The sequence below is a fragment of the Coptis chinensis genome, chromosome 9 (genome assembly GCF_015680905.1).
Source record: "Coptis chinensis isolate HL-2020 chromosome 9, ASM1568090v1, whole genome shotgun sequence".
Taxonomy (NCBI): Eukaryota; Viridiplantae; Streptophyta; class Magnoliopsida; order Ranunculales; family Ranunculaceae; genus Coptis; species Coptis chinensis.
In genome coordinates, this window is record NC_141464.1 from 55,081,339 (window position 1) to 55,094,196 (window position 12,858).

At 35.1% G+C, this 12,858-nt stretch overlaps 1 long non-coding RNA gene across 3 annotated transcripts; it reads right to left on the reverse strand.

The window, feature by feature from the left end:
* Nucleotides 1–3,124: 3,124 nt before the first annotated feature.
* LOC147476764 (uncharacterized) lies at nucleotides 3,125–10,705 on the reverse strand. 3 transcript variants are annotated; one of them, XR_015207936.1, is made up of 10 exons: nucleotides 10,480–10,705; nucleotides 10,312–10,380; nucleotides 10,006–10,211; nucleotides 9,281–9,411; nucleotides 9,079–9,159; nucleotides 7,342–7,380; nucleotides 4,875–4,909; nucleotides 4,728–4,771; nucleotides 4,266–4,296; nucleotides 3,125–3,514 (listed from the first exon to the last, which is right to left on the reverse strand). It is a non-coding gene; the product is annotated as an uncharacterized LOC147476764 (long non-coding RNA). The 3 variants fall into 3 exon arrangements; XR_015207935.1 differs by having other exon boundaries at nucleotides 4,875–7,380; XR_015207934.1 differs by having other exon boundaries at nucleotides 4,728–7,380.
* Nucleotides 10,706–12,858: the final 2,153 nt, after the last annotated feature.

The following is a 12,858-nucleotide window of genomic DNA, read 5'->3' on the forward strand; positions in this document are numbered from 1 at the left end:
TCCAAGTTGGGGCTGGATATATTTTGCCATAGGAAATCGACCAAAATTTTCTCGCTCAACCCTACTTCCTGGCAAATCACAATCACTATCTCTCACACACAAAGAGAAACTAGGGTTTCATTATTTCCAAATAGACAACTCAATTCATCAAAAAAGAATCAAACTTTTTGGTTCCTCACACGATTCGATCCAAGGTAACTAACACCAATTATCTCATTTCATCTTTTTGTTATTTGTTTTGAATTATTTATTGTCTGTTTACTTAATTATAGTGAATGTTAGTTAGAAACTTGTTTTACTTAAAAGGGTACTTGGAATTTAATTAGTTCATCTTATTTCTTGCATATGTAGTTGGAAAATGTGAATGATTTAGTTGGTCTTTTCGGAATTTTGTTTTGCTTATTTTTTCATCTCATGAGAGTGTTAGTTAGTTAGCTAGTTAGAATACTTTCTTCTGCATTGTGTGGATTAAAATGTTCTAGTAAGTGATTTAGTGTAGGAACTTCAACTTAAATTTAGATATTTTTTACCCCATTTTAGTAATGTAGGGTTTTGCTTAGAGTATAGAAGATTAAGCTGTTTTCTTTTTGTTTACAAGTCCCATATGTTTGTAAAATTTTTGCTGAATTAACACTAGCTACAAGGTTATTTGGGTAAAAATGTGTGAGTTTTTGTGCTCTATATAAGTTAGCTAGTTTGTTAAAGCTGCATTTCTTTCTTTACCTTTGCTTTGGACAAGATGTTGTTGTCATTGACTTAATGTTATGCACTTAAGTGCTCAGGATTCACATTTTGCACCACCAGAGATTCCCACTCTCGGTATGTCGGTATATAATCTTAGAGGCTTAGGAAATAATTTGGTTGAATGGAAGCTTTCGCTGTTATTGTTGTAGTGTGTGTGTTCATGTGGCTGTGGTGTGTGTGTTCTTGTTGTTGTGGTTTCTATGCTTGCTTGTCTGTGGTCCCTTTGATATACATTGTTGGGCCTCTCTCCAGAAGCTCAGGCTTTTGGAGTGAAGGGGCTACTAGCAGTAAGAGGTTACAGGTTTGGGTCAAGGAGCATATACCGGTAGATGGTAGTGTTGAGGGGAAATATTCTGTGGAGCTTACTCTTTGTTACACCTGTGGATGCTTTCTTATTCCTTCTATTCTTCTTTAAGTCGTAAGTTTCATTATCTCTCACACACACTTTCTCTCTCTCAAGCGCCAACGGTGACTTCTCTCTCTCTCTCTCTCTCTCTCTCTCTCTCTCTCTCTCTCTCTCTCTCTCTTTCTTGAATTTTGTTTTCAGTTTAATCTGCCACTCCATGGTTTTAATCGACATCATGTTCCGTCCTTTTTCCTTTTAAGTGTAAACAATTGGTTTTATTCTCGAGAAAAGTATAAAGAGGTTTTCCAAGAGTATATTCGCACATCAGTGAGATATGAAGTCTATTATGTTGATTTGTTTGTTTGGTTTACTATAATGGTATTTAGAATATGTTTTTAGGAGCAGATTAAGTAGTGGTTTAGTTTCTGGAATGGTTTTTATTTGGTTTCGAGATGGCAAGAAATGGTAGCTTAATTGTTCTTTGTTGAGGTGAAATGGTTTCTCATGTATAATAATATGTTTCAGTATAAGAATTCTGGGACTCTCATCGTCAAGTTACGCACAAACAAAGCACATGAATATATAACTTTGGACTCACCATTGTTATTAGCTTATCTATGTAAATGCATGTTATGTGTTATTGTTTATGAACTTTAAGTGGTTTGTGCTTACTAGAAGCCTACAAGCATGATCCACAGTCAATATTTAGCATAAGATAGTTATAGTGTGTACAAGATGAACGAAAAAGGTGAGCAGTTCAGCACAATGTAGAACACTATCAAAAAATTGACTTGATTTGCATGTGATGTTTTTACATTTTTGGGTTTTGCTATAGAAGACTGAAATCGAGAAAATTGATTGTCTTTTAAAGTTTCATTGTGGGTTGTCAAGTTGAATGTATTCTAGTCGCAGACCGTTTTGAACCTGTGCTTTTGTTGAAAGAGAAAGGATTATAGACTTTACTTATAATAGTGAATACTGTTATCACAACAAAGAAATGTGTTGCTTATATCTAGCAAATAAAATTGTGTGTATATCATTGTGTATAATATCTTTTAATTGTTATTATTATCATGCCATAGGCGCATTACTACCCCTCCTTTAGTGAAGCGCAAGAGGTCTCGTCTTGGTCTTGAGGCCATGCCTCCACCTCCAGATTTCAAGGAGTTGACGGAGGCAGTGTGTCAACTAACTAGTGCCTTCAGTCCTGTTGAGCATACTAGTAAGTATAGATTATAGACCCCCCCCCTCTTAATTTGTTTCCAAAGATGAAACTGTTTGAATCAGTTATAGACTATAGAGAGTAAATGTTGATTATGTACAAATATTTTGCATTAAATATGAGAAGTGCTCTACTAAATGTAGACTTCTCTATGCAAAGTATATGAATGGCTTTATATTGCTAGTCATTTCGTATATATACTAGTTAATGCCCGTGCCTTCAGCACGTATTTCATGAAGTTATAATATATTGTAGCTGCCTAACAATCATTGATCTCAAAGTACAATAATTAGGCAAAGGAATAAATTTTTTTTCTTGGCTTTTACACTTACTTGCCTATGGATAGACTTCAACTTTGGAACAACATCCAAGAGCTACACCTCTTCCTCCGAACACGATAGTAATTAACTATTAGAAGTAATTAAAAAAATTGAATCAGCAAATACTTGAACATCACTGAGAACTATGTACTTTTCACAAAGTACTATGTTTTATAGCAGTATGTGAAAGACCATTATCTTCTTTAGTTTCGTTACTTTTTGCATCTTAATCAGTAACTCTTGGTGATTTTCCGAGTAATTCTTTGATGCTATATACTTGTAAGTTATGTTCATTTATGTCTAAATGGTAAAATCCAGCAAAATATTGTATAGTGATGAATTTGTGTAGAAGGCCCCAACACCTACAATGAATATCATTAGTGGTTGCTAGTTGCTGGTACTGGAGAAGTGTAGATACTCTTCATTGTTCCAACAATTGGTCTGTGTGACAGTAAAATACAGTAGCATGTAACAATTCAATTGCTTGACAACTTTTCACAGACTACAGATACATTCAAATCTTACGTAAAAAAAAAATCACAGAATAGATATTGCGCTGAGCACAAATTACATTGGATCTCACCTTTCTAACTCACAGTTTTACTATTAAGATTGTGTTAGTAGTATCTGTATAGATTACACTTTTTCTCACATTGTCAATCGTACTTTTACTCTATAAATCAATTTCAAAGAGGAAGCAGATTTTTAGGTAGCAACGGCAGTACAAGCCCCAACACCAACACTACTTCCAATGCCGATTCCAATACCTCCATCACTAACGACAATGTGAGAGGTGTAACAGTCCAGTGAATATATTTGATAATAGTATGCCAAAGTACCAAAGTCAGAACCAGCTACTACCAAAATCAAAGCAGACGACCCCTAAACATACGCAATAAATGCATCATTTTAGACTGTTAGATGAAAACAATATATGCACTAAGTAGCAATCAAAGGTGTAACATATATCAATTTATTAACTGTGCCTATATTGCTAGCAGCATAGCTATCAAGGATCGGGAACAAATGCAACAAAATATAAGTTATTTGGTCAAGCGGTTTGATCTACAAATCGTGTAACGTTTCACAACAGTGCAAGAATTTTTAAGCAATACACTATGCCCCAAAGAACAACGTATAATATGCCTCATTTCCATGAATAATTAAAATGAAAAAAGTGGGGAAAAAAAATAGTTGCCATGCAATACAATGTATCTAAACCTTAGCAAGAAAGAATAATAACAAAAACCCAACAATATACAAAAAAAAAAAACCCTATTAAAGACCATATATGATTCTTACTATGCAAAAATGGAATAAACATCCCTGTTAACCTACACAACTTTCATCTAATCGTTGCATGTGTAATGTACTTAGCTAAGATAGTATTCACTAAAAGAGCAATGAAATGCTTATAAATAGTCATGCCAAGTATACATAGATTAGTGTCTTGGCATCAATAATGTTAATTTGATGAACATAAAATCAGTGCACATTTGCAATTTGGTCGAATGGCTTTGCCATACCGCTATAAGTGTACATTTTTCCTAGGCATTACAACCTTTTTATGTATTTGCACCTCCATTTTAAAACACAACATGAAAATAAAATAAAATACCCTAATAAGGTGTACCTTTGTAGCACCTCCTTATTGCTTATAGAGCCTGCAATACAAACTCCATTCGCCGGTGAAAGAATTATAAAATACCATACAAATGGAAAAGAATAGTAATAGAAACAACAAACACAATAAATGCAAAACTTTAAACAAAAACAAAAATAGCGAAAACACACAAATACAAACAAACAACGGTTCCTAAGTTAGGAGGACAAAGAACTAAAATTAAGTACATAGAACTTAGATTACTTTTAGAATTAGTGTGGAATGATTGTTGGGTCCACTTGGGATTGACTAAAGAAGTTACACAATCGGATGTAACTAAATGAAAGAAACAAAAACAGATAAAAAACCTACAATGTAAAACTATTACAGTCTAAAAATGGAGATGAAGAAACATAGTGCAAGGTTATGATAAACAAAGTGCAGAGTTAAAAGAAAGGCACTGGAGCGTTAATAACGTGAAAAGGATATTACCTTGGTGCAGTTGACCCAAATGAAAGAGATGTGACTTCAAAGTTCTGCAATTGGCAATGAAATCATATTAACCTAAGTGGCCTAAAATGAGGGTACAATCCATTAAGCGCGTATAAATTTTAAAGGGATTACAGAAAGGTATAATACCTCAAGTGTAATCAATGTCTACCTCAATGACATAACTGAAAGCCAAACAAAAATATTGACCAAATTGGTATAAATCTTAACACACGATTATGCAATAAGAAATTCAGTTTATTACAGAGTCCAAGGAACAACATAGATTTACAAATTTCTTTTTTAGGAGGGGAAGGTATCAAAAGCTAAAAGAGAACAAAGTGATCGACATTGGTAGTTGGAGAATATTTCGATTCAATAGGAATGTATATGCAATATTAGTATAATAATACCACTTTGTAACGCCCCAAATCTCATGCAATTACATACCTAAGATACATGACTTTTCTAGTAAATTTTCGACAGAGTCTCCTTTGTATATTCGACATTTTATATAAATCTGTCATAACCTGAAAATTTAATAAGAATACATCCAAACCAAATATAAAACCTCATACCTCAGTCGTAAATTCAACTACAGAAAGATATACTAATTCGTAGAACCAGCTACTTAACCATCTCGACCAATGCCAGTTAAGTCAAGTAACCAATCCTCGAATAAGAATAAAACTATAAATATACAAACATCCTAGAAACCCTAATACACGACTTATACAGTGCAACTAGCATACATACATCTCCACGTTACAGATACATTCAAATCTCACCGAAGCAAAAAAAAAAAAAACATCACAGATTACAGATTACAGATCGCGATGAGCACAAATTACACTTGATCTCAGTCACTAACTCACAGTTTTACTATTAAGATTGTGCTAGCAGTATCTGTATAAATAACTCTATAAATCAATTTCAAAAAGGAAGCAAATTTTCAGGTATCAACGACAATACCAGCCCTAACACCAACACTACTTCCAACACCAATTCCAATACCTCCATCACCAACGGCAATGTGAGAGGTGTAACAATCCAGTGAATATATTTGATAATAGTATGCCAAAGTACTAAAATCAAAACCAGCGACCACCAAAATTAAAACAAACGACTCCTAAACACACACAATAAATGCATAATTTTAGACTATTAGATGAAAACAATATATGCACTAAGTAGCAGTCAAAGGTGTAACATATATCAATTTATTAACTATGCCTATATTGCTAGCAGCATAGCTATCGAGGATCGAGAACAAATGCCACAAAATATAAGTTACTTGGTCAAGCGGTTTGATCTACAAATCGTCTAAAACATAATAATTGTTTCTATGTATTTGTGGATCATAGAAAGAGTTTTTAATTTTATCAAATTGTGTGCAAATTTAAAGAATATAAATGGAATCTTAAGTTAGTTTGGCCTTCTTAAAATACATACACAATTCGAATGAACAACTAAGGCGACATCACAACAAAGAAAAGATGGAGTTTAAGGAAACAACATTCTTAGAAAGTTAGAATATATACTATATGGAGCTTGGATCTTTAAGTAGCTAGGCTTACAGATGGATGCCATTAAGCTTAGGAGAAGGTGGGCGAAGGAGAAACCAAACTAACAGAATTTTCTATGAATGACTTTATTTACCACCTATTCAACAAAATCCCTCCATTCAAACCAAGCGGCTCTATATATATAAGCATAAAGCCAGCATAACTCAATTTGAAAATCACTACAAAAAAAGAATTAAGAAAGATTGGGAAACATATATTCTTTTATATAATTCCATACAATGCAGATCAAAGTTAAAATTTTCAACACAACAGCTTAAAGATAACGTTGTCTTATTCTGATATAGATAAAGTGATAAACATGGTTACAAATAAACCTATTTCAAAAAATGTAAATAAACCCCAAAGTAAATCTTCAATGAAAAAAAACCCCAAATTATGTATGAAAAAAATAATAAAACAAAGGAAATAGAATGAAAAAGCTTACCAGCTTCGAGTACAATGGGCTGCGCTGTAACAAAAAAATGGTCAACCTGATACAACAGATTAGAAGAGATAGGACTATGGTATTCCAAACCATCAGAAGCTTTGTAGACATCTGATATTCCCCAATGAATTATAGGGGTATTGTTTTGTGGGTTTTGATTGAGCAAAAGGGTTTTTAACCCCTTACATCAAGCTGAATAAGTTGTTTTTAATCTACAATCTAAACGAAACAAAACTAATAAGAAAGCAATCAGAAACATTAACAAAATTGAGAGATGGTTACCGGATAGGCATGAAATGGGAGAGAGAGAGTGAAAAACAACATGTGTACAGGAACGCAAGTGCGATGATGTTAAAAGTACGAAAAAGCATCGAGTGTCTTACAACAAAGAAAAAAGATTACAATAATGGAACATGCATATACACTGTTCGTTTACTTACCAGAACAAACACTATTCGTTTACTTACAGATGATATTCATCAAACTACATGTGCAAACATTGATCTAGAGAATTACCAATAACATAATCTGATATTCAAGAGAAATTCATTTAGCCATGAGAAACACACAATTGAAAATAATTAGAAGATTAAAGAGAAATACTAACCTGTTATGTGAAACATGATTGCAGACGCAGCAAGAAGCACTATATTAGAAAAAAAAATGAAAACTATGAAGCCAATAGCCAATCCAATGAAAGCCGGTCAACCATAGGAATCTCAAAAGTTAATTTAATAGAATCCAAACAAATAAAAAAACATGCACAATTTCAACTCAACAAGTTTCGCAGTTTTAGCCAAATAAAAACGGCAATAATTTGGGAAAAAATAACAACTGAACAAAAGAAGTAAGGAAGATAAAAAATTTTACCTTGATATGTGTGTGTTGGCTTGGCGTGATAGAGAGTGTATATACACAGAGATCAGAAGTGGAATTGTTCAGGAGTAGTTTGGAGAAGACGAACAGAGAGAATTCTGGAAGCATATAGAATTTGAGGAAGAAGAAGAAATGGGAGGCGAAAGGAGAACATATTTATTATTTGTTGTTGTGAGGGTAGAGTGAAAGAGATAGGAAGAACTTTGGAGAATGAATGGTTTTGAGGTTTCCATTTTTTTTCTCATTTAATTTTAGTTTAAAACCTTTGAGAGTGAGAACAAAGGGTTTGCCAATTCTTTTCCCTTTTAACAATTAAGACCGCTAACTAACCTCTCTCATACTGTGGCGCATTGGAGACCCTCGATTTTTACTCCCTGAAAACGAATCCTAGCTGCGAGTCAGGAAATTGAGTTGTTTTGTTAAGTTGATGGGGATGCTACTATCTGTGTTGACTATGGCAAACCCGATCATATTAAAGCTAGACGTTTCAAGCTCTACTCACATTTTATCTGTTCTAACACTTCTAGATGATCCTCCTTACTTCTGCAATTGTTGAGTCTCCAGATTCCAAGTATACTTTTGCTCTTTCGTCTGATAAATTTCAAATAACTCCAAAACTGTATTAATGTGATACTCAGAGATCATCTTTGCCCCCAGGCTACTACCTCACCATAAGCTGTATATGTTATTACTTCATCAAGCATCGCATCTTCCTTACATATCAACTTAAGCTAGCAGTGTCTCCTACATTAATCAACAAAATGCATCACACCATATGAGGCGAGACTTGGTACTTCCCACCTATAGTATTGTCTTCTATACCTCGCCAGGTGTGCTTTACTGATGGTTCACTTACACCTATCACCAACAAGGGTAATGTCTGCTTGTCCCTTGATGTATCATTATATTTCATTAATCATGCTACTCGGCTTGCCTTAGCCCTTAAGCATTCTCTCTGATAGTTAAGTGATTTTTCCCAGACCATTGTTATGTTCTAAGTCCAACTTAGTCTATGTTTGATGTCGTTGCAAATTTTGTAAAATATTCCTACATAGAATTTGAAGAATAGAGGTGATTTGAGGACATAATAGCCAAAAGTGAGATTTGGAAGTTATCACTCATAAGCAAAGCTTAGACTGAATTAGCATCTTATTTGGTATGTAATTAATGGTGGAACTACCTACCATACCCTTGAATAAGTCCACTCTAATTCTAAAAGATTTTTGTTATCTATCCAATTTAAAATTCTTTGACAGAAAAATTTCAAAACACCTTCATTCTCAAATGATTCTAATTACCATGAATCTTTAGATTTATTTCACCCATATACTCTATCTATAGGAACACCTTTTGCATCACAATGCAGAGGAAAACTACTTGGTGTGGTACCCTCACCCACATTTTCGACATTGCCATATTTAATGAATGAGGATTTAAAAAATTTAAACTGGTTTAATGCAAAACATACCTTGCAAATGAGAACCACATGAAACATAAAGAGTTGTCCCAATGCCGCTGAGCAATATGACATCAACAACACCAATAAAACCTAACAATACATAACACAATCAATGAGAATAAGAAAAAGGATGAGACAATGCAGAATACCTTCTCACTTTTAGATGGAGAACAGAACATGTGTAAGTGAAACATAATCACAAAAAGGTTACCGATATTGCTGCAAGGACTCCTCTTGGAAACTCTACATTGAGTTTCCTAAACAGCTCCCCTCTTCTACCCCTTTCTTATCACCAAAACACCTTATAAATATGGCAACTGACGCTCCTCCTTCTATGATAAACTTCATGACATTAAAGGAGCACAATTAGAAAGTTGGGCCCTATTAATCATTTCAAGGACATTGCAAGTGAAAGAAATGAAAAGGACAGCACCAAATCAATGACCATTAACAGTACAAAAAATAATAGAAGAATAAAGTTGATGTAGCTGCTGCCCATAATTCCTTTGCAAATGGACTGTGATTCTTGCAGGCTTCGACAACTTCTAGGTGATTAATGACACAACTCTAACTCAATTTCAGGACAGATGCCACAGAACATCAGGATATGATGCCTAACTTGATGGCTTTATTACTCTTTGGTAATAATATCAGTGGTAGCATCCCTGCGTCCTTGATATCTCAGACTGGTCCTGGATATCTCAGACAATCATTTATCAGGAGAGCTCCCACAACACTGTTGGAGTGACTCAAGAGGTTTACGGATTATAAATCTCTCCATCAACAATCTGACAGGCGTGATTCCAAACTTGTTTGGTAATTTATCTCTTCTCAATTCATTGCACTTGAACAACAATAAAATTTACGGAGAGCTTCCTTTGTCATTGAATAAATGTGAGAAGTTGAGATTGAATAATGGATTCTCAGGCAACATACCTTCATAGATGGGAGGGCTACCATCTTTGAATATTTTGAGGATGAGATTGAATAAGTTTGATGGTAGTCTTATGATTCCTCAATTATGCCATGTAGCCAACCTTTGTATTCTCGACCTTGCGCAAAATCAGTTATCCGGAACAATCCCTGGATTGTTTTGCAAATTTCACTGGAATGAAGCTGGTCCCAATACAATTGTTTAACCACTGCATCGTCAAAAACCCCATTTCAAGAAACTCCTAATCCCTTCTACAAAAAATATATTACAATTTCCAAAAATAAAGAAAACTAAACACAGCCTCTGACCTTGCAATGATAATCAAACCCGCCAACACAACGGTTGCAAGTCCTACAATGCTTGTTGTTCTTTTTCACCTGCAAAAAAATTGCATGCTATCAATCAAGAAGAAGAAGAAGTGAAACTGGTTCGTACCACTTTAAAAAAAACAAAAAATGAAAAATTGAGAAACTTACATGTGAGTTGCAAGAGTACCAAGCGCGTAAGGAGAATTTTTTGTTAGATGAAGTTGTAGAGGGAGAGAGAACGAAGAGAACCAAAAGGTTTTCAATGGTTTTCTAATCCTACAAAACACGGTCTCCAAGTCTCCCAATTGTAGTTTAAGTCTGAGAAACGAAGGATTTTTTTGTTTAATTTCAGAATTAATGATCTAATTAATTTACGCGCTGCCATCGTGGCACTAGTCCCGACCGTCGATTTATACTTGCTGAAATCGAATCCCAGCTGCGAGTCAGGAAAGCGAGCTGTTTTGTTAAGTTGTTATATATATATATATATTTGTATCTTAACTTTGTGGATATTTTAGTTGTTACTTATTATTACACTTTATGAGTTTGTGTAGAATGAGGAGAACTACACATGAGCGTAGGGCTGTTGCGGCTTTGGTGCTTGTTATTATTGCTCAAGCTATGATGGCATACTACGATTGGTGGTATAGGATATATATGACTAAGCGTAGGGTTGTTAGAGCTATACCTACACCCATACCTAGGGCTCCATGTAGGAATATGGATCTGCAACAGAGTGTTGTGTTGAGGAGGTTTTATATGGACAGTGACCACTATTGTCATAACATGTTGTCATAACAAAAATGTTTCGTTGCTTCTGCCTCCGTTTGCGCGGACTTGGTCTAAATGACAGCCGGTATTTGTCAGTCGAGGAGCAAGTCGCGTATTTCTTGTACACAATCGGGCATGACATGGGACAATGAAATATTGAGTTGCAATTCTTCCGCTCATGTGGAACAGTTCATCGTTATTTCCATGTGGTATTGCAAGTGGTTTTGAGGTTATATAGAGTGTTACTGCTGCAAACTCTCCTCAGCAGTGCTCGAAAACAAAATAATGTCATCAATATTTTTAGGTTAGAGAGATGTCCATCCTATTAAACTTTTGACTTATAAAATTGCCGTTAACAAACGTTTTTGGTTTTAGGACGCTATGGGTCCTATTGATGGTACTCACATTGCTACCAAAGTAGATGTGGAAGACCAGGGTAGATATCGTAATAGGAAGGGTGTCGTCAGCCAAAATGTGTTGGTTGCCTGTACGTTTGACATGAAGTTTACTTATGTACTTGTTGGATGGGAGGGTTCTGCCCATGATGGTTGAGTCTTAAGGAGTGCTGTATCTCGCCCTGGGCACAAACTTACTCTACCCACTGGTATGTCAAGGTTTATAATTGCAATCTATCTTAGCACATGAAAATGTCATATACTAAACTTAACATGACATCGTCCCAGGATCGAAGTACTATCTTGCAGATGCTAGTTTCGCATTAGTCCCGGGATTCCTCACACCCTTTCGTGGCAGACGATATCATCTCCGTGACATAGGCACAGAGGATGCTCAAGATTACAAAGAGTTGTATAATTTTAGGCATTCGTCATTGCATATGGTTGTTGAGAGAACAATCGGGTTATTGAAGAAACATTTTTCATGTCTTAGGCATGCTCCTTATTATGATACGAGTGTACACACGAAAGTAATCTTTGCATGTTGTGCTATCCATAACTTCTTGAGGGAGGAAAACCCAGATAGTACGTTAACCGACGAAGAATCGAGCTCGGATGGGGAAAATGGGGATGCGGGCATTAATGAGGATGACACTAATGGTAATGAAGACCAAAAAGTTCAAATTAATATGGTACATGCCCGCGGTTGGACAAATTAGAGAGATGCTCTGGCTTTAATGATGTGGCAAGATACCATAGGACCACATTAAATATGTGATGGTGTTTTAATTATATTTTATAATGGTTCACGTTGTCTTTTTAATGTGAATTTTTATTAGTGAATTGGTGCTTGTATTAATTATGGTTTGTACTGGATAAAATTGAATGGTTATCTATGATTTTGTTTAATGAATATTTATTAGAGGTTGTTAGTTATTAATGAATGTGATATTACTTTTTTTAATTTATTTGTTTGTATTTTAATGATACTTCCAACAGATATGGATAGGCAAGGTCATAACTCATCCAAGGGTAAGCATGTGGTGACTGAGTGTGAGGTGACCAAACCACCTGCCGCGATGCAGAAACAAGTCACTTGGTATTCCTTGATGGATGAGATCTTAATTGAGGTCTTGTTAGAAAAGACTCTAAATGGTTTAGGTAAGAAGTCGAACAATGGGTGGAAGCCCGAGACTCTAAAAGAGGTTGCTAAAGCTATGAATCAACGATTGAATATGTCAATCGGGAGTGAGAATGTACGTTCTTGGCTGAAAACAATGAAGAAAGATTACCTCGCTGCCAAGGCGGTTGTCGAGGATAGTGGTTTTGATTTTTCGTACAACCAACAAACCAAAGGTATAGATGCTGATCATATGGCATG